This window comes from Aquarana catesbeiana, linkage group LG02 (assembly GCF_042186555.1).
Source record: "Aquarana catesbeiana isolate 2022-GZ linkage group LG02, ASM4218655v1, whole genome shotgun sequence".
Lineage (NCBI taxonomy): Eukaryota > Metazoa > Chordata > Amphibia > Anura > Ranidae > Aquarana > Aquarana catesbeiana.
In genome coordinates this window covers 257,621,547-257,648,000 of record NC_133325.1, presented here as the reverse complement: position 1 = coordinate 257,648,000, position 26,454 = coordinate 257,621,547, and positions in this window count along the sequence as shown.

The following is a 26,454-nucleotide window of genomic DNA, read 5'->3' as shown; positions in this document are numbered from 1 at the left end:
TGACAAGGGCTAAACCCGGTTCCATTCACCCCTAAAGGGACCATCGCTGTGAATGGGCCGGGCTATAATGACAGTTAATGAGTGGGATCAAAATCTAAAGTGTGGTGCGGGTTGAGATGCAGTCCCACTAGGTGACCGGGTTCTCTGCATAGGGGTGTTGGAAAAGGCAGTCTGACAGTAGTGGCTAGGAGCCTATATCAATGGTGTAGAAGATGAGAGAGTGTGCTTGAAAGGATATGTGTCTAAAGTATCTGTGAAAAGGGTGGGGGTAGGGATATAATAGAAGCGGGAAATTGGGTATAGGGTGGATCAGGGGGTAGGCGGCATAGCGGAGTCAGGGATTCAGGATTCCAAGACAATTAAAGTCAGTGTGGTGTGTGTGAAGGATTTAGAGACTGAGCGGTCTGGGTAAGGGATTGTCGGTAGTGTAACCAACTTGCCCATGTGGTATTGAATTTGGTAGGGTTATCGTTGGCTTGGCATATAAGATTTTCCATATCGGCTATTTTATCTACCCTCCGGATCCAATCTTGGACTGTAGGGGGTGTCGTATTCCTCCATAGTGCAGGGATGCATAGATTGGCCGCGTTGACGAGGTGTATGGTAAGCGATTTTTTTGTAGGACCCAGGTGAGTCAGGGGTGTGGTGGAGTAGATATCGTTCAGAGGTGAAGGCCGGTGTATATGTGGATATTTGTGCAATCAGCCGGTGAATTTCCACCCAAAACGGCTGTATAAGGTTGCAATTCCACCATATGTGCAATAGAGTGCCTTTGGTTGTACCACACCTCCAGCAAGTTGGTGGGGATGATTGGATGAAAGTGATGTACCTTATCAGGTGTTCTGTACCATTTAGAGAACAGTTTATATCTATTTTCCTGTGTCGAGATGTTTATGGATCCTTTGTGCATGAGGGTGAAAATTGAACCCCATTCCTGTGGGGAAAGGTCCAATGCTAGTTCAGATTCCCATTGTTGTATTAATTTGTCGTTTTTGACCATGTGTTGTGAGAACAGGAGGGAGTAAGTTGTGGATATCAGATGACCCTGGGATTCCTCGTTGGAGCAGAGGAGTTCTAGTGGGGAGTGGTCTCTGCTACAAGGAGAGTCCGTGAGGTGAGTTTGGAGGAAATGTCTCAGTTGCAGGTATTTGAAGAAGGGTATGTGGTAGTTAGGTAGTGTCGTGGAGAGGTCTTTGTGGGAAAGTAGCGAACCGTTTCGAAAACAACTATGGGCCCTTGCTTGAGTGGTAGCTGTGCCCAGGGTAGGATCTTTAAACGCTAGGCCTGGAGGAAATTCCGGGTTATTATCTAATGGTGTCATGGGGCCCGGTGCTGGTATGATGCTGAGTGTCTTGCATGCCCTTTTAAAAATTGTTAGGGTGGCGCCAATGGATGGGTGGGATGTGAAGTCTTCGGGTATATGTCTGCTATTAATCCATGGAGAGTTGGTGATAGGGAGACTCGCGAAGGAGTCTTCCAAGTTGACCCAATCTTTGAACGGGCGGTGTTTGAGCCAGTCAGCCAGTCTAGTTAAGTGACATGCCCAATGGTATTTTAGGAGATCTGGGAGCCCTAGGCCCCCTAATCGTTTGGGAAGGACCAATCTATCCCAATTAAGTCTTGGGTGTTTGGCTGCCCATATGAAGGTCCTGCAAATGCGTTTGTAAGATGAGAAGAATGATGATGGTAACTTAATTAGTATAGCTTGAAGAAGATAAAGGAGTCTGGGCAAAACATTCATCTTCAATATAGCGATCCTGCCCAACCAGGAGAAGGATCCCAGATGCCACTTCTGAAAGTCTCTCTGGATGGACAGTATCAAAGGAACAAAGTTACTTGAGTAAAGATTCTTTAAGTCAGTGGTAAGTTTGATTCCGAGGTAAGAAATAGCCGATTGCTCCCAGCCAAAGGGGAAATTGAGTTTACAAAGATTAACCGTGTCTGTCGACAGGGTAATATTGAGGGCTTTGGACTTTTCAAAATTGATTTGTAAGTTGGAGAGGGTTTTAAAGAGTTTGAAGTCAGCTAGGAGGTTAGGGATGGATGTGATGGGGTCCGTCAGGAAGAGTAGGATGTCATCGGTGTAGGCGGCTAGTTTGTATTGTTTGTGATGGATAGTAATACCTTTGATGGTGGGGTTGTCTTTCAGTCTGCGGAGCATGGGTTCAAGGGTCAATATAAATATAAGCGGTGACAGAGGGCACCCCTGACGGGTTCCATTAGATACAGAGAAGGCGTCCGACAGCCCACCATTGATCCTTAACCTAGCCGTCGGGGAGGCGTAAAGAGCTAAGATCATTTGAAGCATACGTGGCGGCAAGCCTATTGCCTGAAGGGTGGCTTCCATGTAGTCCCATGCCACCCTGTCGAACGCCTTCTCTGCATCCAAGGATAGAAAGAAACCCTTTGTGGACGTTCTAGTGAGCCAATGGTGTATGTTCAGGGCCTTAGTGGTATTGTCCCTTGCCTCACGGCCCGGGACAAAACCAACCTGATCGAGCGCGATTAAAGAGGGCAGGAAAGGTAGGAGTCGGTTAGCCAATGCTTTCGTGTAGAGTTTAAGGTCCACGTTCAATAGGGAAATGGGGCGGTAATTCGTCACTAGTGTGGGGTCTTTGCCTTGTTTGGGAATGAGTGTAATGTGAACTGCGAGCATTTCGTTATAGGTATCTGTTGCAGGCGTCAGAGTATTGAGGGCTTTCACTAGGTGCGGAAGGAGGATGGATGGGAAGGATTTATAATAGCTGACCGAAAGGCCATCAGGGCCGGGGCTTTTACCTGTCTTCATTTGTCTTAAGGCTGTAAGGAGTTCGTCTGCTGACAGAGGGGTGTCTAGCAATTGTGCGTCTTCTGGAGAAAGGGGGGTTGGTCCGTATTGCGCTAGAAAATCTAGGAGAGCAGTTTTTCGGTCTATCGAATTGTCAGTGTTGTGAGTCGGGGTCAGATTGTACAATTTGGTAAAATATTGAACAAATTGTGCTGAGATATCTTCATTAGTAACCAACGATTCTCCAGCCGAGTTGGAGATTTTGTGAATGGTATGTGAAGCCTTTTTGGATTGGAGAGCCTTGCTAATAATTTGCCGGATTTGTTACCAAATTCATAGTACAATTTTTGCGAAAGCATAAATTAGCGTTTTAGCGTTTTGTTAAGCGTGTCTAGAAGTTCCTCTCTAGCCTGTGTCAGTTCGGTCAGCGAAGCAGTTGCAATAGAAGCTTTGTGTGTCTGTTCTAGCACGTGTATATGCGCGGTTAGTTCAGTGATGCAAGCGTGTTTAAGTTTATTGCGATTAGCCGCGATAGACAACAGTTCACCCCTAATGACGCATTTGTGGGCATTCCATGTGGTCATGGGTGTGATATCAGGAGCGTGGTTGTTGACGAAGTAGTCCGCTAGGCATTTGGTCAGTCTGTTTGTTTTGATTTAGTCTGTCAGTAAGGAGCAGTCAAGGCGCCAAACACGTGTCTTCGTGCACTTAGTCTGATAGGAGGGACGGGTCTATGGTGGCTTTAGTGAGGTTTGTCAGGTCGTTCTGAGAAAGGAAGAAGTGGTCCAATCTGGAGTACTTATTGTGCGACGGTGAATAGTATGTAAAGTCCCTCTCCTTAGGGTGCATTGTACGCCAGGTGTCATGAAGAAGTAGATTGCTTAATTGCAGTTTGATGACCCGTAAGGCCCTGTAAGTGAGGAAGGAAGACCCATTTGAAGTGTCGATGGACGGGGTCAGAGCGACATTGAAGTCACCGCAGACAATAAGGGTTCCAACTTGGAAGCTGGAGAGCAATTGTAAGGTCGTTTTGAAAAAGGTTACTTGGCCTGAGTTGGGGGCATAGATGTTGGCAATGGTGTAAGGTAAATGATGTAGAGTGCCCTTTATAAAAAGGTACCTGCCAAGAGGATCTCTTACAGTGTCTGTTATCTGGAATGGGCAGTGTTTGGAGATGAGGATAGTGACCCCTTTGGATTTCGCCTCCAAATTGGAGGCGTGGATCGCAGTGGGGAAGTAGTAATTATGTAATTTAGGGACAGAGTCGATTCGGAAATGTGTTTCCTGTATGAGCGCAATATGTGCTCTAGATCATTGAAGGGAGATTAGAAGTTTAGACCATTTTTCAGGGGTGTTAAGACCCCGTTTGTTGACCGAGTATAATTTAAGTGATTGGGGTAGCGGTGGCGATACACCCTGAGTGGAGAGTGAGTCCGTTGGGGCAGCCATCATAGGAAGAAGTGGAAGGGAAGAAAAGGGTGGATGAAGGGTGGTTTACGTCTGTTTTGGAAGTTTAGGTTGCCTAGCAAACGTAGGGGTGATGTGGTGAATACTGAAGAGGTGTGGAACTATACGTCCACTCGCCTCCCAAACGTTAGATAGGTGGGGTACAGGCCTTGCACGGGGCGTCTCACCTCGTAAGGGAGACGGCAGCCCAGTGCAAACCTGTGTGAGGGTTGAGCTAAAACCAGGCGATGGAGAGAGTGAGGGAGTCTAGTATCGAAGGAGAGGACAAGGTCCTCCGCCACAGGATGACATGAAGTTAATAACTAAGGTAAGAAGCCTAATTGTGTTGGTTGGGGTCATGTGGTAAGGACCTTGGGGTAAGTGCGCAGGTGTAGGAATCTACAGGAGATACCCAGCGAGCTATAATACAATAGAACATCAAAACAATAAAACAATAAAACAGTAAAACAAGCAGGTTGGGTAATTAAACGTGCTGAGTTCTGAGGTCAACCATTCTCCTTGAACAGCAGGAATGGGTAGATTATCATCAATGCCAATTCCAGCGATGTAGTGACCCACCCCAACAAGGGTGGGGGCAGTGACATAGGAATGGGGGTTGAGCCAGAGCCACCTGAAATTAAATGCCCTAAAGGCAAGTGTCAGTAAACCTATAAACAAGCTGATCTACAACACTGTGCCTCCTTTTGGGTCTACTACAGAGTAGAATAGAAGTTATAAATCCAGAGCAGGTAGAACCGGGGTCAGAGGTGCAGTCCTGTTAGTTGATTGGAGCTTGCCTCTGCAACGTAAAGGAGTTCGGATGCAGGATACGTGGGTTCGCGGTGCGACGTGGGCGGGGTTTGGTGCTGCAGTGCATGGTGGGAACTGTAGTTGTGAGCAAAGTTTTTCCGCAAATGTCCATTGGAGATAGGCGGGGTCATCAGACAATGGAGCTCAGGTTCGAGAGCGGTTAGGAGATTGGTGACTGGGAGGGTCCGGCGGATGGTGTATTATGGCCATGAAGCTGGTGCTGAGAGGGATGTGAAGGAGCCGAACTTACAGGGGGACCGGCCAGTGTTCTTCTTGTGTAGCCTGGTCAGGTCTTCTTAAAACAGTTCAAAAAGAGGTGGAAAAAGTAAAAATAACAGTATAAAATATTCTAGAACATGAACTAAAAACAAAAATATGGGCCGATCGTGCTGTGTACAAATTGATCCGTCAATCAGAAGGGCGAGGCTACTTCCACATGCCTGTGGCGGTCCCTGTGTGTTCCCCTGGATCTTGACGAGATGTTGGGGCTGTTAGCACGGTAGTTTGAGCGATATGTGGTGTGGCTTCTTTGCGCAGAGGGAGAGCGTCTCATGCTGAGCAAGGAGTTTTGTGCCTCCATGGGTTCCTCTCTGAGCGTCTCCCGGGTGGGGGGCCGGGGGCGAAAAGCTGCGTACCAATTAGGAACAGGCACCAGCGGAATGCCAAGGGTGGCACAGAAATGCAGAAGGTCTTCAGGGACCTTGAGGATCGCTGTACGGCCATGAGCGGATGCTGAGAGGCAGAAGGGAAACTTCCATTTGTATAATATTTGTTTTTCTCGCAGGGCCTCTAGCAGGGGTCTTAAGTCGCGCCTATGCTGGACTGTAATGCCAGATAGGTCTTGATAGATTTGCACCGGTGCTCCCTCATGCAGGATCTGCTATCTGCCCCTCGCAATTTTGATGATGTCTTCTTTAAGTTTAAAATCCACAATGCAGCAGATTATGTCTCGGGGAGGATCTGTCTCCCTGCCTTTGGGACGTAGAGCGCTGTGTATTCTCTCCATTGCAATAGGGGTTTGGGCAGGACTGTTGAGAAGGGTATTAAAGATGCTTATTATAGCCTGAAAGATCTGTTCCCCCTCAAACGACTCCGGTAAGCCTCTGATGCGCAGGTTATGCCTTCTGCCTCTATTGTCGAGGTCTTCGAGGTGCCTCTGCATATCTCGCATCTGCATAGTGTGGGAATCAATGTCCTCCGTGACAGATTGTAAAATGGTTTCCTGACGTTCTGTCTCTCTCTCTCTACCACATGCACCCTTTCATTCAGTGTACGGAGATCTAGCCTCAGTTCCGAGATGGCTGCGGAGAGCGTCTCTTTAATGTCATCTGCTATGGAGCAGAGGTCCTGCATATTTATGGGCGGTTGGGGCCTGAGTTCTATCCCCCCTTCCCCTCCGTGTGGAAGCAGGGGTTGTGGAGGCATAGCTGACAGGTTTTGCGGCTGTGAGGGAGGCTGTGAGGAGTGAGCTGGCTCTTGGCGGGAAGGTGCCATATTGCCCCTGCCAGTCCGGAACATCTCCGGGATATTCTGCCCCTGTGCCCCCGCTAGGTCTCTCGGGGATCTCAAGCGGGATGCCGAAGAGGTCCGGGAGGCTGTCCCCATAATTCTATGTCAAAGCTGTGAGATATTACCTCAGGATTTAAGCGGCTTTATCCTGTGGTGGACGGAGCTCATACCAGGTCAGGCCACGCCCCCCGCAGTGATTTTAATAATGCTTAAAGTGTAACAATAAAAGTGAAATATTCCTTTAAATTTCATACCTGGGGGGTGTCTATAGTATGCCTGTAAAGTGGCACATGTTTTCCATGTTTAGAACAGTCCGAGAGCAAAATGACATTTCTAAAGGAAAAAAAAGTCATTTAAAAGTACTCGCGGCTATAGTAAATTGTCGGTGCCGGCAATACACATAAAAGTCTTTGAAAAAAACAGCATGGGATTCCCCCATAGTCCATTACGGGTCTGGTATGAATATTAAGGGGAACCCCGAACCAACATTTTTTAAAAAAATTGCGTGGGGTTCCCCCAAATTCCATACCAGGCCCTTCAGGTCTGGTATGGATATTAAGGGGAACCCCGTGCCAAAATAAAAAAAAATGGCTGGGGGCCCCTCTCAAAATCCATACCAGACCTGAAGGGTCTGGTATGGATTTTAAGGGGAACCCCGCGCCAAAATTTAAAAAAAAAATGGCGTGGGAGTCCCGCTCAAAATCCATACCAGACCCTTATCTGAGCATGCAACCTGGCAGGCCGCAGGAAAAGAGGGGGATGAGAGCGCACCCCCCCTCCTGAACCGTACCAGGCCACATACCCTCAACATGGGGAGGGTGCTTTGGTGTAGCCAAAGCACCGTGTCCCCATGTTGATGGGGACAAGGGCCTCATTCCCACAACCCTTGCCCCGTGGTTGTGGGGGTCTGTGAGCGGGGGGCTTATCGGAATGTGAAATCCCCCTTTAACAAGGGGACCCCCAGATCCCAGCCTCCCCCCTGTGTGAAATGTTATTTGTACCCCTACCATTTCACAAAAAAGTGTGAAAATGGTAAAAATGACAAGGCACGGCTCGGGACAAGTCCTTTATTAAAAAATAAAAATGTCCCAGGAAGTCTTCTTCTTCTTCTCTTGCTCCACCGATGGACCAAAAAAATAAATGACCGGCCTGCCTCCTAGGGAGGCACCTGCCGTAATGACCGTCCTCTCAAATGACAGCTCTTTTATAACTGAGGGTGGGGCCACATGGTGATGTTGTCGGGTGACCCCACCCCCTCTGATGCACAGGGACATCCCTATGGCTTTCTCGTAGCGTCAGAGGGGAGCGGGGACACTCGGTTACATTACTGGGTGGCCCCGTCCCCTCTGACGTTACGGGAAAGCCATAGGGGTGTCCCCATGCGTCAGAGGGGGCAGGGTCACCCAGCGACATCACTATGTGGCCCTGCCCCCCCAACGCTACGGGTAAGCCATAGGGATGTCCCCATGCATCAGAGGGAGCGGGGTCATCCGGCAATGCCACCGTGTGGCCCTGCTCTCAGTTATTAAAGAGCTGTCACCTGAGAGGATGGTCATTAAGGCGGGTGCCTCCCATGGAGGCAGGTTGGTCCCGTTTTTTTTTTTTTTGGTCCATCGGCGGAGCAAAAGAAGAAGAAGAAGACTTTGTGGGGGGGACATTTTAATTTTTTTATTTTTTAATAAAGGACTTGTCCCAAGCCGTGTCTTGTCATTTTTACCATTTTCACACTTTTTTTGTGAAATGGTAGGGGTACATTTTTACCTCATTACCATTTCACACAGGGGGAGGCGGGATCTGGGAGTCACCTTGTTAAAGGGGGCTTCCAGATTCCAGTTAGCCCCCCACCCACAGACCCCCACAACCACCGGGCAAGGGTTGTGGGGATGAGGCCCTTGTCCCCATCAACATAGGGACACGGTGCTTTGGCTACTCCAAAGCACCCTCCCCATGTTGAGGGCATGTGGCCTGGTATGGTTCAGGAGGGGGGCACTCTCTCATCCCCCCGTCTTTTCCTGCGGCCTGCCAGGTTGCATGCTCGGATAAGGGTCTGGTATGGATTTTTTGGGGGACCCCATGCCATTTTTTTTTTTAAATTGTGGCACGGGGTTCCCCTTAAATTCCATACCAGACCCTTCAGGTCTGGTATGGATTTTGAGGGGGACCCCCATGCCATTTTTTTAAATTTTTGCATGGGGTTCCCCTTAAAAACTATACTAGACCTGAAGGGCCTGGTATGGATTTTGGGGGGACCCCCAAGCATTTTTTTTTTAATTTTGGCATGGGGTTACCCTTAATATCCATACCAGACCGGAAGGGCCTGGTATGGAATTTGGGGGACCCCCCACGCAATTGTTTTTAAAAATTTTGGTTTGGGGTTCCCCTTAATGTTCATACTAGACCTGTAATGGACTGTGGGGGAATCCCATGCCATTTTTTTCAATGACTTTTATGTGTATTTCCGGGACCAACAATTCATTATAGCCGCAAGTACTTTTAAATGACTTTTTTTCCTTTTGAAGTGTCATTTTGTGCAGAGAATGTTGTAAACACGGGAAACATGCGCCACTTTACAGGCATACTATAGACACCCACCAGGTACGAAATTTAAAGGAATATTTCACTTTTATTGTATCACTTTAAGCATTATTAAAATCATTGCACCCGAAAAAACGTCCATTTTTAAAACTTTTTTTGCATTGATACATGTTCCCTGGGGCAGGACCCAGGTCCCCAAACACTTTTTATGACAATACCATGTATATAAGCCTTTAAAATTAGCACTTTTGATTTCTCCCATAGACTTTTAAATGGTGTTCCGCAGCTTTCGAATTTGTCGCGAACACCCCAAATTGTTCGCTATTCGGCGAATAGACGAACACCCAATGTTCGAGTCGAACTTATCTTCGGCTCGAACATCGGGCTCATCCCTACAGCAGACAAAGGAGGAGAAGTATGGTTGTTGTGGGGGTATTGAAGCTTAAGATGACAGGGGGCAGTTTTTTATGGGTGGGTTTCATGCCTCCCAAACACCAGGAGTAATACAAGACAGTGTTGTGCTCAATTTTCATGTGGACCTTGTTTCCTCCACCTCCAGTATTTTGCAGCACAAGGGCTCCCTTATGCTCCAGAGCATGCAAAAGGACCATAGGATGTGTGATATCAGAGAGAGAAAGATAAACAGTTTTTGGCTGACAATCCTCATTGATCCAGGTTACAAGGGGAAAGTTGCAGAGCTCATCTGTAAGATGCACTATGGAGGAATCTGTTTCACTTATTTGCAGAGGCTGGCAGGATAACATTTCATAGGTATGGTGTCTCTTAGCTTCCTATCAGTGAAAGGTGGAGTTAGGGTATGGGTGGCTGCCTTACCGATTCCTTTAAAAAATATTTCAGTCCTTGGTATCCAGGGCTATCTGCTGGCAACTCCTATTGGCAACAACTACATCACATGGGGGCTGATTATCTGGAGAAAAGAGTGGATGTTGAGACCCTCCAAATGAATGACTCCCTCGACAACTATGTAACAAGGATTGATCACTGGTCGGAGCCTAATATGCAATTGAACTGCTGGGCTTTCCTGCAGACAGCTTGCTCTTAAATGTACATTAAGTGCTGCAGGGAGCTTTGTGACAAAAGAATGTGTGTTTCCACTGACATTATTGACCGACTTAAAGTTGTGAAAACTAAAAAACAGTTTTGGTTCAGCAGCAGCTACCAAATTCCTGCTGTAGATACTGCTGATTTAATATTTGGGAGATCCGGATACCATTCATTTCTTTCTGCATCCCAAGCTTCTCCTTGGGTTACAAAAAATATTTCAATGCTGCCACCATGTCCAGTGTCCTTGCTCACAACCAACCACCATTAGCATGTCCCTCTGCCTGCCACTTTTAACATTTCCTCCCACTGTTGCAGGCCTGCTACCATTACTATTTAAAATAAGTCCATATTTATCTGCCGTTCCTTGTATTGCCAATTTTTCTGTTCTCTGCATGAATTTTTATGCTGTGCTATTGTGTTTAAGGACCACCAACCCAAATCCCATTTTTTATAATTATATGATGGTAGTTCGAAATATACAACTTTTTTTTGTAAATCATTTTGAGTGTAAGAGGCAAATCACAAAAGATGGAAATTATGCAGTGTACATGTAGTCATACAGTTATACATGATGAATAGAGTCTCAAAATGGACATTCCAAAGATATAATAAACATGGAAGTCCCCATGCATCAGAGGGGAGCGGGGTCACCCGGGAATTTTTTTTTGGTCCGTCGGCGGAGCGAGAAAAGAAGATGAATGGACTTTGTGGGACATTTTTATTTTTTAAATTTTTAATAAAGGTCTTGTCCCAAAGGGTGTCTTGTTTTTTTTTTAACATTTTGACACTTTTTTTCTTACCCGTTACCATCTCAAACAAGACAGGCCAGATCTGGGGGTCCCCTTGTTAAAGGGGGCTTCCAGATTCCAATAAGCCCCCCACCCACAGACCCCCACAACCACCGGGCAAGGGTTGTGGGGATAAGGCCCTTGTCCCCATCAACATGGGGACAAGGTGCTTTGGGGGCTACACCAAAGCACCCTCCCCATGTTGAGGGCATGTGGCCTGGTATGGTTCGGGGGGGCGCTTTCTTGTCCCCCATCTTTTCCTGCCGCCTGCCAGGTTGCGTGCTCCGATAAGGGTATGGATTTTGAGGGGGACCACTTAACCATTTTTTTTTAAATTGACACAGGGTTCCCCTTAATATCCATACCAGACCTGAAGGGCCTGGTATGGAATTTGGGGGGACCCCCACGCAATTTTTCTTCTTAATTTTGGTTTGGGGTTCCCCTTAATATTCATACCAGACCCAAAGGGCCTGGTAATGGGTTGGGGGGATCCCATGCCATTTTTTTCAATGACTTTTATCTGTATTGCTGGGACCGACAATTCATTATAGCCGCAAGTACTTTTAAATGACTTTTTTTCCTTTAGAAATTTAATTTTGTGCAGGGACTGTTCTAAACACAGGAAAAATGTGCCACTTTACAGGCATACTATAGACACTCCCCAGGTATGAAATTTAAAGGAATATTTCACTTTTATTGTTTCACTTTAAGCTTTATTAAAATCACTGCTCCCAAAAAAACGTACGTTTTTAAAACTTTTTTTGCATTGATACATGTCTCCTGGAGCAGGATTCAGGTCCCCAAACACTTTTTATGACAATAACTTGCATATAAGCCTTTAAAATGAACACTTTTGATTTTTCATGTTAATGTCCCATAGACTTTAACTGTGTTCCGGCGGCTTTCGAATTTGATCTGAACACCGCATATTGTTTGGTGTTCTGCAGAACATCTGAACAACCAAGGTTCGGCCCGAACTTATGCTCCATGCACCCATATGCACCCATCCTTATTACTGATATAAGGGGAAACCTTCATATCAGTGCCCCCTTATATTATTGTATTCACTCCCCCCTAACATCAGTTACCCCCCTTAGACTTCCCTGGCAGTGCTGTCACTGACCTCCTCTCAAGTACACTGTGCAGGGCTTAGTTAGATGGCTCCAGGTTGGTGGCTCTGGTTTTACCCTATAGTCTTCTCTCCACAGTCCACACACGTCTGACTTCTCCCATGATCCCCATCCCGGTGGCACTCCCACTCTTGACTCCTCTCCAAATTCCCCCTCGGAGACTGCAGACATGATATAAGACAAGAGATGGTCAGAGGTTTCAGACATGGTACAAGAGATGGTTAGAGACTGAGGACATGATACAAGAGATCTTTAGAGACTGAGGACATGATACAAGAGATGGCTAGAGACTGAGGACATGATACAAGAGATGGTTAGAGACTGAGGACATGATACAAGAGATGGTTAGAGACTGAGGACATGATACAAGAGATGGTTAGAGACTGAAGACATGATACAAGAGATGGTTAAGACTGAGGACATGATATAAGAGATGGTTAGAGACTGAGGACATGATTACAAGAGATGTTAGAGACTGAGGACATGATACAAGAGATGGTCAGAGGTTGCGGACATGATACAAGACATGGTCAGAGACTGCAGACATGGTAAAAGAGATGGGCAGAGACTGCAGACATGATACAAGAGATCAATGCAGCCTCACCAGTGACCGTCAAATGCAGCCTCACTGTGCCCATCAATGCACCCTCACTGTGCCTATCAATGCACTCTCACTATGCCCATGAATGCAGCCTCTCTGTGCCCGTGAATGCAGCCTCACTGTGCCCACCAATGCAGCTAGACATGTGGATTACGTTTCGTTCCCAATCGAAATTCGGACAAATTTTAATTATTCGGAAATTCGTATGCATCCGAATTTCCGAATTACAAAAGTAACGAATTTAAACGAATCCGAAAAAACAAGCAAATTCAAAAACAAATTTGATTCGATTTCGAAAACAAATTCGAATCGAATTCAAAAACAAATTCAAATTGAATTTGAAAAAATAGAAAAGTTTTTCTAAAAAATACAATATAATAGAATATAAAATAATAAAGCAATAGAATATATATTCAGTCTATATATATATAATTTGTTTTATTATTCTGTTCTATTGTTTTTCTATGCTTTTCTTTTCTATTTTCTATTCTATAAGTCTTTCTATTCAAATTCAAATTTATTCTATACAAAGTTCGAATTTCGGAACATGGCTTCTGAAGTTCGAATTTTGTATAGAATGAATTCGAATTTGAATAGAAAAGATTAGAATAGAAAATAATAGACTAGAAAAACAATAGAACAGAATAAAATATAATATATATGTAATATTTTTTTTCTATTCTGTTCCATTGTTTTTCTACGCTATTCTTTCTATTCTATTCTAAACTTTTCTATACGAATTTGAATTCATTCTATGCGAAATTCGAATTTCGAAAAAGATGGCTTCTGAAATTCAAATTTCGTATAGAATGAATTTGAATTTGGATAGAAAATTTTATAATAGAAAATAATAGAAAAGAATAGACTAGAAAAACAATAGAACCGAACAGAATATAATATAATATATATATTTTATTCTATTCTGTTCTATTGTTTTTCTAGTCTATTCTTTTCTACACTATTCTAAAGTTTTCTATTCAAATTCAAATTAATTTTATATGAAATCGAATTTCGGAAGAAGTTTATATATATATATATATATATATATATATATATATATATATATATATATTTTTCTGTTCTATTGTTTTTTCTATTCTATTCTTTCTATTTGAATTCATTCTATTCGAAATTCGAATTTTGGAAGAGGTTACATATATATGTATTATATTTTTTCTGTGCTGGTCTATTGTATTTCTATGCTATTATTCTCTATTATTTTCTATTTTATTCTAATCTTTTCTATTTGAATGCAAATTCATTCTATTCGAATTTCGGAAAAATGGTTATATAGAAATAGAATGAAATTGAATTCTAATAGAAAAGACTACAATAGAAAAAACAATAGAACAGAAAAAAATATAATATATATATATATATATATATATATATATATATATATATATTGGAATATATATATATAAAACCACCTTCCGAAATTGAAATTTGGTACAGAATGAATTTGAATAGAAAAGATTAGAATAGAATAGAAAATAATAGACAAGAATAGCATAGAAAAACAATAGAACAGAATAGAAAAAAATATAATATATTCTATTCTAATCTTTTCTATTCTAATTCATTCTGTACCAAATTCCAATTTCGGAAGATGGTTTTATATATATATATTTTTTTTTTCTATTCTGTTCCATTGAGATATGGGGCCCCAAAGTCGGTCCAGAAAATGTAATTCTCTGCTGCAGAAAAGTGCTTGACTCGAGTATAAACCGAGGGGGGCATTTTCAGCACAAAAAAATGTGCTGAAAAACTCCGCTTATACTCGAGTATATACGGTATTTTCTATTCTAATCTTTTCTATTCAAATTCAAATTCATTCTATACGAAATTCAAATTTCAGAAGCCATCTTCCGAAATTCAAATTTTGTATAGAATGAATTCAGATTCAAGTAGAAAACTTTAGAATAGACTAGAAAAGAATAGCATAGAAAAACAATGAATGGAATAGAAAAATAAATAAATTTGAATTTGAATAGAAAAGAATAAAAAAAGAATAGACTAGAAAAACAATAGAACAGAATAGAATAAAATATCATATATATTATATTTTATTTTATTCTATTCTATTGTTTTTCTATTATTTTCTATTCTAATTTTTCTATTTGAATTCAAATTCATCCTATACAAAATTCGAATTTTGGAAGATGTTATGTATATATATATATATATATACATATATATATATATATATATATACATATATATATATATATATATATATATATATATATATATATATATATATATATATATATATATATATATATATATATACGGAAAGCACCAAGCCCAGCACATCCCAGTAAGCAACAAACTGTGATGCACTGTGTGTTCTGACACCTTTTTATTGGAACCAGCAGAAATTGCTTTTCAGCAATTTTAGATACAGAAGCCCTTCTATTGGATTGGACTACATGGGCAAGCCTTCACTCCTTACATGCATCAGTAAGCCTTGGCTGTCCATGACCCTATCACTGGTTTTCTGGATTTCCTTACTTGGACCACTTTTGGTACGTTGTGACTAGAGATAGGAAGAACTGGGAAAAAAATGGGGAAAAGCATGATACTGCTTTTTTTAAAAAAAAAAATCCATTTTGTTTACGGAAAAATTAAAAAAAAGGAGTGTGAAGTATGTTCTTTTACAATGATAAATAATATATCTATGACACAGTATTCAAACTATATAACATGAAGACCTTAATGAAAGATTTCTGAGACTTTATGTAAAGTCTTAAATTATTGGAAGTTGAAGACAAGCAAGTCCTAGAATACAATTCACGTAACACTATACTTCTCAATGCTGTTTTTAAAAAACAGAAATTTGCATTTCTGCCACTAGGGGACATTGCAGGGGAAAGGCTTCAGTTTAGTTTGTTTGTGGGCTTCATCTTGTACCTCCTGCAGTTGGGTGATTGTTGGGGTGTAGATTTCTGTCCTCTCAGGTCTTAATTGATTTCTGACAAATTAGTTTATCTTTATAACCTTTAAATGATTCCAATTAATGTTCTCTACCATTATATTACAATGTCTACCTATAGTCTGGTCAGTAAAAAGTTTTTTTCTTTTCCTTCTCTCAGTAAAATGGTGAGACCAACATTTAGAGTTTCCACAGTGCAATTTCTGCTGAGAGCAAAACTGCAATTTGCAAATATTGTGAGAAGAAATATTATTTTCCAAACATTACAAGGATAACAAAACACATCCTTGCATGCCAGAGGTTCCCCTAAAGACATTAAAAATACCTTATGGAATTAAATGATGAGGACCACAAAGTGCATGTACCTTAAAGAGGAAGTAAACCCGGGTGGGTTTTTCTTCCTTTTTGTTTCCCTGCAAAGTAAAAGCATAATGTGACACTTACCTGCAAAGGAAGCCCACGCCTTCCCCGCTGCAGGCCTCATCCATCTTCACCCATCTTCATTCTGGGGCCGCGGACTCCAGCTCTGCGACTAGCCAGAGCCACGCGACATCACCCCTGTGAATGCGCGCGAGAGCCGCCGGTCATGGTACACTCGCCTGAAGAAATGGCACTGGCAACGATTTCTTTACAGCGCATGTGCCAATGACATTATCGGTGCAGTAAACAGTACATTTCTCCCAAACAGTGCACGTTCAGGAGATATTTACAGTACCTATAGGTTAGACATGTGCGATTAGTTTCGTACGAATCGAAAATCCATACCAATTTCCGAAAATTCCTACATTCAGAAGCATCCGAAATACGAATTGCTATGCTTCCAAATTTTATACGAAATACAAAATTTTGTTAACGAATTTCGGATCCAAATTCCGTTACAACGGAAACCCACGGAACACCCTTTAAAAGTTTATGGGACAAATCAAAAGTGCTAATTTTAAAGGTTAATATGCAAGTTATTGTCATAAAAAGTGTTTGGGGGCCTGGGTCCTGCCCCAGGGGACATGTATCAATGCAAAAAAAAGTTTTAAAAATGAGCAGTGATTTTAATAATGCTTAAAGTGAAACAATAAAAGTGAAATATTCCTTTAAATTTCATACCTGGAGGGTGTCTATAGTATGCCTGTAAAGTAGGCGTTTCCCCTTGTCAGAGGGGGATGGGGTCACGTGACGGGTGGCCCCACCCTCAGTTACATAAGAGCTGTCAAGCTAGCGCCGCGTCATTAGCTGGGTGCCTTTGGTGGAGGCAGGATTCCTCGCTGGAGTTCATCATGGAGATTGAGAATTGGATTACATCGCTGGAGTAGGAGCATGGATTTATTGGATTACATCGCTGGAATCTCTTTTTTATTTCTTTTTTTTTATTTTTAATAAAGGACTTGTCCCAAGCCATCTCCTGTGGTTTTTTTTTAACATTTTGACACTTTCTTTTTGTGAAATGGTAGGGGTATAATGTACCCCTTACCAATTCACATGGGGGGCCGGGATCTGGGTGTCCCCTTTGTTAAATCTGCTTCCAGATTCCGATAAGCCCCCTGCCCGCAGACCCCCACAACCACCGGGCAAGGGTTGTGGGGATGAGGCCCTTGTCCCCATCAAAAGCACCCTCCCCATGTTGAGGGCATATGGCCTGGTATGGTTCAGGAGGGGGGGCACTCTCTCGTCCCCCCTCTTTTCCTGTGACCTGCCAGGTTGCGTGCTCAGATAAGGGTCTGGTATGGATTTTGTGGGGGACCCGCGCGCCATTTTTTAGAAAAAATTGGCGTGGGGTTCCCCTTAAAATCCATACCAGACCTGAAGGGTCTGGTATGGATTTTTGGGGAGAACCCCATGCCATTTTTTTTTAATTTTGGTGCAGAGTTTAATATCCATACCTGACCGGAAGGGCCTGGTAATGAAATTTTGGGGGACCCCCATGCGTTTTTTTTATTTTTCAATGACTTTCAATGACTTTTATGTGTATTGTCGGGACCGACAATTCATTATAGCCGGCACTTTTAAATGACTTTTTTTTACTTTAGAAATGTAATTTTGCTCTTGGACTGTTATAAACACGGGAAACATGCGCTACTTTACAGGCATACTGTAGACACCCCCCAGGTACGAAATTTAAAGGAATATTTCACTTTTATTGTTTCACTTTAAGCATTATTAAAATCACTGCTCCAAAAAAACTGCCGTTTTAAAACTTTTTTTTGCATTGATACATGTCCCCTGGGGCAGGACCCGGGTCCCCAAACACTTTTTATGACAATAGCTTGCATATTAACCTTTAAAATTAGCACTTTTGATTTCTCCCATAGACTTTTAAAGGGTGTTCAGCGGCTTTCGAATTTGGTATTTTTTGCTTTTTAAATTCGTCATAACGAACGTTCGTAATTGTTATGAAAAGTTAACGAATCAAAATTGAATTTGGGACACAAATTACAAAATATGAATTAATTCTAATATGAAATGGAATGAAACAAAACAAATTTATTGATGGCGCACATGTTTACTATAGGTAAGCCTAAGCCTTATTCTAGGCTCACCTATAGGTGCAACTTACACAGAGAGGTTTACAACCTCTTTAACCAGTGTTTTATAGAAGCATTGCAACTGGAGAGAACAGACATGCTGCATAGTATATCAGCAGTGAAATATATGCAGAATTAGAGAAAATTGAGAGCTGTAAAATAGTTGTAAGATATTTGCTTTTCTGACTGACAGAGCAAGTGTTGTGATATCTGTATGGGAAATCATATTGTACAAGTATCCACATATTACTGATTTTTTTATTTCAAAATCTATTTTTCCAAAAATTTAAATTTTTTTCAAGAAAAAAAAACAGGGATTTTTTTTTTCTCATGGCTTCAAAATTTCCAGAAAATTTCTAGTCCTGATCACTGCAGACGGGGAAGCTACTACAAGAGCTGAAGTTACTCTGACCCAGTCATCTAGCCTTTACAATGTGGCTCTTGTCACAGTTTCTCAAATCGTTATGCTTGCCCATTTTCTATGCTTTCAACATGTCAACTTCAGGAACAAAGTGTTCACTTGCTACCTAATATATCCTACCACTTTCAGGTGCCCTTGTAACAAGATAATCAATGTTATTCAATTTAGCTGTCAGTGGTCATAATGTTATGGCTGATCAGTGTATATCCATAGTATATACTATATATATATATATATATATATATATATATATATATATATATATATATATATATATATATACAGTATGTTTATATACATTGTATACTGTCAATGGCCTTATAGTCTGTGGTGGCATGTTAATGCAGAAAAGACAACTAAATTAACTAAACTAGTGATATAATTTCAGACTGATCCTTTTACTAGTGTTATCCAGTTAAAATTGTAGAATTGCTGCAATTACAGGAGCAAGATTAATTAATGTCTTCCAAACACACTGCTTATACAACAGTGAAATGCTGCAGTAAGTAAGGACAATAGCAATTTAACAGTACACACAAACCATAAGACTCTTGCAAAAGCTATTTTATGAAAAATACAGATATGTTTGTCAGGTGTCTGGTAGAGTCAGAGTTGATAACAGAAATCCTCTTGCAATTTCGCTCAAAATACCCTTGGGAACTGTCACAGAGAAGGTATTGACAGTACATGGAGTGAAATTGAAGGAGTGGCACTAGAAAAAACAGGATGCAGGAAGAAATTAGGACACAGGATGAATAAGGCTCAGGTAGGTACAAACGCTGGACTGGTGGGCAGGCACAAGTTCAAGGTCAGTAGCAAGCAAGCAAAAACAATGATACATCTGTTGTCAGAGATGTAATCAGGAATAAAGGTCAGAGTCAGAAACAAAGGGGCAGCAATGGTACAAATGAATGACATATTAGCACGGTACAAGTCAGGGTCAAATATTGGAATGTGGAGATTGGAAATAGGTTACAGGTCAAACCAGGTCAGTAATGGGGAAGCAAAAGTGTAGGTCAGGTCACAGAGCAGAGGTAATGATCACTGCTGAGCTGGTAGCAACACCATGTGTGCAAGTGAAGTGTGCATGCATATGCATACCCACATACCCTCAGCAATCCTATGTGCAGAGCCAAGTACTTCAATATGCACATGTGCACACACCAGCATCCATGCATGTCAGATGACTGGACCTTATGGGACACAATTACAGTATTACAGTATTTTCCTTATAATTATAACTGCAAGAGTATGATCATTGCTGCTGAATAACATTTCCAGTAAACACAGCTCTAAAATACATTTTTGAAAAGCACAAATTTGCTGGAAAGTGTGAAGTATTTTCCTTAAATTTCAGGCTGAAAGAGTTGCTAGTGTAAAATAATAAAACTAGAAGACACAACCTCTTGTGAAAAGGCCTTTTCCCAAAGAATAGGGTTTGTAGTAATTATCATAATTCTGAGGCGTTTAAGAAAGAATGATGCACGTAGAGTGGTACAAAGCTAATATCAGCTGATTTCTCATTTACATTTAGACTTTTACATTTTGTCATATTTCATCGTGCACTGAGCGCTTGAATATCTTGTCTTTGTTGTTTTGCAAAGCTAATATCTACCCCATTCTTCTACACTGTACCTGATGCCCAAGTTGACATGATCTGTACCTAACAGCAGTTGCTACCATCTATCTCCATGTTAATTGGGGCAAAGCATGTGAAATGACACTTCTGTGTGATAAGGTTCTTATATAGGAGGCATGTCTATGCACTTTATTTATACTTATTTTATGTATCAGGCATTAGGTCAGGGGGATGCTAAGAATGATGGAGATGCTCACCAATGTAACAGCAAATGCACCGTGTATATATGGCATTCAAATTGTGAAAATCACAATGAAGTGTGTTACTTTTTGTCTGTGAGCCTTGAGTGATCTGCCTCTTACTGAGATCAGTTAGGCTATTTCTGATAAATGATCACATGTTTTCTATCTTAAGATAAAATTTAAAAATATCATGGGGGGGGGGGGGGGGGGGCGACAACAGTGGTTGCACTATACAAGTGAAAAAAAAAAATTTGTAAGAATTACTTTTGGCCAGGAGCAGGGATTTATTTAAAGCACTGCCATTTACAAAAGAAAGATCATTTTAAATTGCTAGCAAATGACATTTCACATCAGGCTTCTATTTTCTTTTAAAAAGGCATGCAGTACCGTTTTTTTTTTTTATCTTTAAAAACTGGCAATGGAATGCCAGTTGACAGCAATTTAAACTATACATTTTTGTTTTTGTAAATGTAAATTTTGCTGCAGCACATCCTAAAGTAAAAATGTACATGTGCATGTACATGTAAACAATCAGCTAGGTTGTATTGTCAAAGTTTAACTGAGCAAGCTGAAATTAGAAGGTGATTGGTATGGATTTTGGGGGTATCTCACACAAAATCCAAAAATAAAATATCGAAAATTCATTCAAGACCCTAATCTAGAAGCCATATTCCAAAATAAATAAGTCTGCCTTGATAAATAAAGCTTTGCCATTTTATAAAGTCACATATGCCAATATGGGGTACCTACCAAATTTGCAGCTACACTTTGGAGAGCTTCCATACATATTGTGCCTGGCATGATTATGACCAAATTCTTTGGTGCTTAGATTGTTTTACTTTCATATTGGCATGTGTAACCCTTCATGACTAACTAATATTCACTGTACAGTAAAATCGTGGAATGACTGGAATTGCTGTAGTAGCCACTGGTGTCGTGGTTCTTTTGTTTGACTGATGTTAATTTTGTACTGTCTACTGTTTTGCATGACTTGTATGTTTTATAATAAAAAATAATAGAAAATTTAATTTAAAAAAATTTAGATACTGCCCTACAATCTCCCCCCCCCCATCCCACCACCACTACCACTCATGATGTTAATGAGTAAGGTGTACATAGTACCCCTACGCATTCATTTAAAAAAGTTGCTTATATAGGGATTTGCTGCCCTCTACTCTCTGTATTTGTAAATAGCTGCTACTTATAACATAATTAATTATGTATAGCACTTCCTTTGGGTTGTTGGATTGAAAACCCCAGAAGTAGGAAGTGGAGAAAGAAAGGTTTTTGAAACCATGCGTGCATATGGAAGTGCCAATGTTTAAATCAGACCAGTAGCAGGGAAGTGTTCCTCTGTTTAATAGTTTATTAGTGTTACCCATAGCTTCTTGGTGTTTACATGTTTATATATTTAAAGACTTGTGGCAGAAGTCCAACTGTTATCTATGTTGTTATCCAAAATGTACTATTTTAGATAAGCTAAGTCTGTAATATAGTGCTCGTATTCTAGTGGCCATCTTGCTATATGTTAATAGGAGAATAGGTTATATGTAGTTCCTTCTGGTTTGGGATTCTATAGCTAGTTTTAGCTCAGTGCTTAATAACCAGCACAGGCTAGAGCCAGGTTAAGCATCCAAGGCCACTTCTAGTAATTAGAGGTCCAGTGACATGACAGATTAGAAGCTACTAGGGACTAAGACACTTCGTAGATAGGCTTATTCTGAGTACTAGAGCCACACCACCGTTTATGCTGGTAAGAAGCTGCATTCCAGGCTGGTTGAAGGATCTCCCCATCACCAATGATCTTGTCTTCAGGTCTCCAAACCCAAAGTAGACACTGACAGATTATCCTCAGGGGCCCCTGTGACTGAACTTTGCTGTAAAATTCATCTGGAGGTATCTTTATTATTAATTATATAAATCTGGGTATATGTGCACAATTTCACCAGGGCTCCTATTAGGCCCTTTGCTGATATTGCCTGTTTGTACAATGCATGAATGTACTTTTATTAATCTTTTATTACATAGAGCTTCTATTATTTCCATACTGGGGTGCAAACATATACTTAAAGTGGAACTTCACCCAAAAGGGGACATTCCACTTTAAGTCCTCCTCCTCCTCAGATTTGGAATGTCATTTTATTTGGGGGTTATCTAGTTTTGCTGATTAGTGATCCAATCGGAAGTTTGGCCCCCTCTCTTTACCCACAGCTTTTTGGGGCACATCAAAGGTCCCACAAGATTGCAGGACCATTCACAAAACTCATCGCAGCTCGCTTATGCACAGTAGAAAGCTGGCTGTGAAGCTACAAGCTGTCACAGCTGATTTTCCACACTAAAGATGCCAGTGCTGGGAACCTGGATAACTAGCTCAGGTGAGGACAGCACTAGATCCTTGGACAGATAAGTGTCCTTATATTAAAAGTCAGCAGTTACAGCAACTACAGTTATTGCAGCTGCCGACTTTAATTTTTTTACCAGAGTGAAGTACCTCTTTAAGATTAATCCTATATGCTGGTTGCTATCGTTTTTCAGCTCCCAATTACTGTGAATAGATTACTGGCTAATTTCCCAGGAAGGGAGTCCTTTCTGTTCACAAATCCCTGGGTGGAGGCACTGCCAACTTTATTATCAAACCCACTCTTCCACTTAGCAAAGGTTCTGGTTCACTTATTTACCTACAGGTTTAGCACAATATCCTGTTTGGGGAGTGTCATTTGTCATAGCTCCCAAAAAGAAGGCTTCACCTAGAAAAAGACACCCAAACATTTAACAATTCCTTTAAACCTCCCCCCCCAAAAATAATCCACCCAAAAATGTATCTCATTGTAAATATATCATTAATCACAATGCCTGCTGCTTGCCAATTTGCTGAACTGAAAAATCAATGCAGACAGACCATCCCAAAAGTAATGTTCGATGAATGACAGCTCAAGAAAATAACATATAACAATCCACAAATCAACCCTTCAGCAGCTGTTGCCAGGTACTCACCAGCGCCGAGATGCTGAGAGCGGCTTCCCTTGCAACTGAGTGCACTATACCCCTGGAAGTGGCACAGAGGGTATTGGGCACAGAGGGGTATGGGTCGCCAGCAGGTAGCGGTGGCTTGCGTGAAGCAACTACTGGTGGAGAGAAGTCTAGGATACTGGACCGATGAGAAGAACCAGCTGGTACTGAAGCCCCTAGACCCGGAGAGGGTAACTAGCAAAGTCTATGGAAGAGGCTGAGGGTCAAACACCGTGGTACAGTAGAGCGAAGGTCCTTGAGTAAGCCGGGGTCATACACGATAATCAGGCAGATAGGAAGTCCTTAAGCAGGCCGAGGGTTCAACACAGGGGATAGGCAAAAGCAAAGTCCTTAGAGAAGGCCGAGGGTCAAACACGGGGATCAGGCAGGGAGGAGAAGTCCGTAAGACAAGCCGAGGTCAAGTGCAGGAGAAGTTCAGAGATGGTCAAGACGATCCGGGTCACAGCAGGCAGGCACAGGTAAACAAGGCTTGGAAACAGGAACACTGGAGCTGAAAAGACAAACCAGCAACAAACACAGGACATAGCTGTCTTTATATAGGCCCGCCAGGGGATGCCCCGCTGTGCGCGCACGCGTTCATGCTGATGCGCCGCGTCGTGCACCCACGTGAGCTAATCCGTTCGGGATGCGCGCTCGTACCCACCGATCGTGTAACGGTACGCACTGATGTGCAACTCTACCACGCAGGCGCATGGGGAAGCGCCGATACTGACAGGCTCTGACTCTGCTATTCCCCTGACAGTGCCCAACCTAGCCAAGATCCCTGGGTGTCTTCTGTGAAATTCTCGCACTAAACGAGGAGCATGGACATTGCTAGCAGGCTCCCAAGAATTGTCCTCCGGAGGATACCTTTTCCACTTAACTAAGTATTGTTCCTGTCCCCCCTCTTTCTGCAGTCTACTATTGCCTCCACTTCTCCTCTTCTCCTTCAACCCTGATTGGTGGAGGAGTTAGTTCTCCTCTTCCTGGGTAGGAGGAGAACCGGGGGTGACCAGCTTTAGTAAAGAGGCATGGAACACCGGGTGTATCCTATACAAGCTAGGCAAGGTCAGTTCGAAAGCCATGGGGTTTACGACCCTCTTAACCACTTGCCGACTGCTGCACGACGATGTACGTCCAAACTTTGGCAGCAGATACCGTTGTTATGGCAGCAGCTAGCTGCCATTACCCCGGTATCCCCGTTTTCGTGGCTTTCTGATAAAAGTGGTCCCTGTGGCGGATTCACCGCGAGATCACTTTTATCGGTGGTGGGAGAGAGCCCCCCGCCGCGATCCGGTGCCCTCCGCCGCTTACCGGAGCCGTCGGTAGTGGCAGAGGCGATCGCGTCCTGTCAGTGCTGTGTCTGGAGATGAGTGAGGCTAAGATGGCGCCCACTCGTCTCCATGACACTGCTGGGCGGAAGTGACGCCAAACCGTCACTTCCGTCCACGCCTCTTAAAGGCATATTTTTTTCAATATCATTTTTTTGAATGACTTTTTTTTTATTGCATTTTAGTGTAAATATGAGATCTGAGGTCTTTTTGACCCCAGATCTCATATTTAAGAGGTCCTGTCATACTTTTTTCTATTACAAGGCATGTTTACATGCCTTGTAATAGGAATAAAAGTGACATTTTTTTTTTTTTAAACAGTGTAAAAAAAAATAAAATAATGTAAAATAAATAATAAAAATTAAATTTTTTTTTTTAAAAAACCCCCGTCCCGACGAGCTCGCACACAGAAGCGAACGCATACGAGAATAGTGCCCGCATATGAAAACGGTGGTCAAACCACACATGTGAGGTAGAGTGAGAGCAATAATTCTAGCCCTAGACCTCCTCTGTAACACAAAACATACAACCTGTAGAATTTTTTAAACGTTGCCTATGGAGATTTTTGAGGGTAAAAGTTTGACGCCATTCCACGAGCGGGCGCAATTTTGAAGCGTGACATGTTTGATATCAATTTACTTGGCATAACATTATATTTCACAATATAAAAAAAAAAATTGGGCTAACTTTACTGTTGTCTTATTTTTTTATTCAAAAAAGTGCATTTTTTCCAAAAAAGTGCGCTTATAAGACCGCTGCGCAAATACGGTGCAAAAAAAAGTATTGCAATGACTGCCATTTTATTCTCTAGGGTGTTAAAAAAAAAACATATATAATGTTTGGGGTTCTAAGTAATTTTCTAGCAAAAAAACCTGTTTTAAACATGTAAACACCTAAAATCCAAAACGAGGCTGGTCCTTAAGTGGTTAATTTCAAAAGGACCAATGAACTTTGGGCCTAATTTGGGTGACAGGCAAGGTAGTTTGAGATTGATAGCAGATAGCCACACTTTATCTCTGACCTTGAAACTTGGGTTGCTTCTTCTTCCTCTATTATAATACTCTTCGTAGCTCTTTTGGGATTTCTTCATGGTTTCTTGAATCTGCAAGAAATTTGTTTGGATAAAATGTATTCGGTCCTGTACTGCAGGAGTTGCAACTTCAGGAATGGAATCTGGAAGAAAGGAAGGATGAAAACCATAGTTTGCCCAGAAAGGAGTTTGGTTGATGGCAGAATGTATGGAGTTGTTGTAGGCGAACTCTGCGCACGGTAAAAGAGAAGACCAGTCATCTTGGGAACAGGAGCAGAAACAATGGAGGTATTGCTCTAGAGATTGGTTCTTCCTCTCTGTCTGGCCATTGCTTTGTGGATGATATGCAGAGGAGAGGGATGTCTTGATTTCTAGAGATTTACACAGATCCTTCCAAAATTTTCAAGTGAACTGAATTCCCCTGTCGGATACAATGTTGTGAGGAGCACCATGGAGTCTTACCACTTCTTTTATAAAGATATTTGCAGTTGTTGAAGCAGAAAGGGTGCCTACTATGGACAGGAAATGTGCCATCTTTGAGAGGCGGTCAACAACCACTAGGATGGTAGTAAACTTCTCAGAAGGGGGCAGGTCAACGATAAAGCCCATAGAGACCTCTGTCCATGGGCGTTCAGGCACGGACAAGGACCTTAAAAGTCCCCATGTTTTGGTGTTTGATCCCTTATTGCGTTGGCAAGTAATGCAAGATTGTATATACTTTTTGCAGTCTTGTCTCCAAC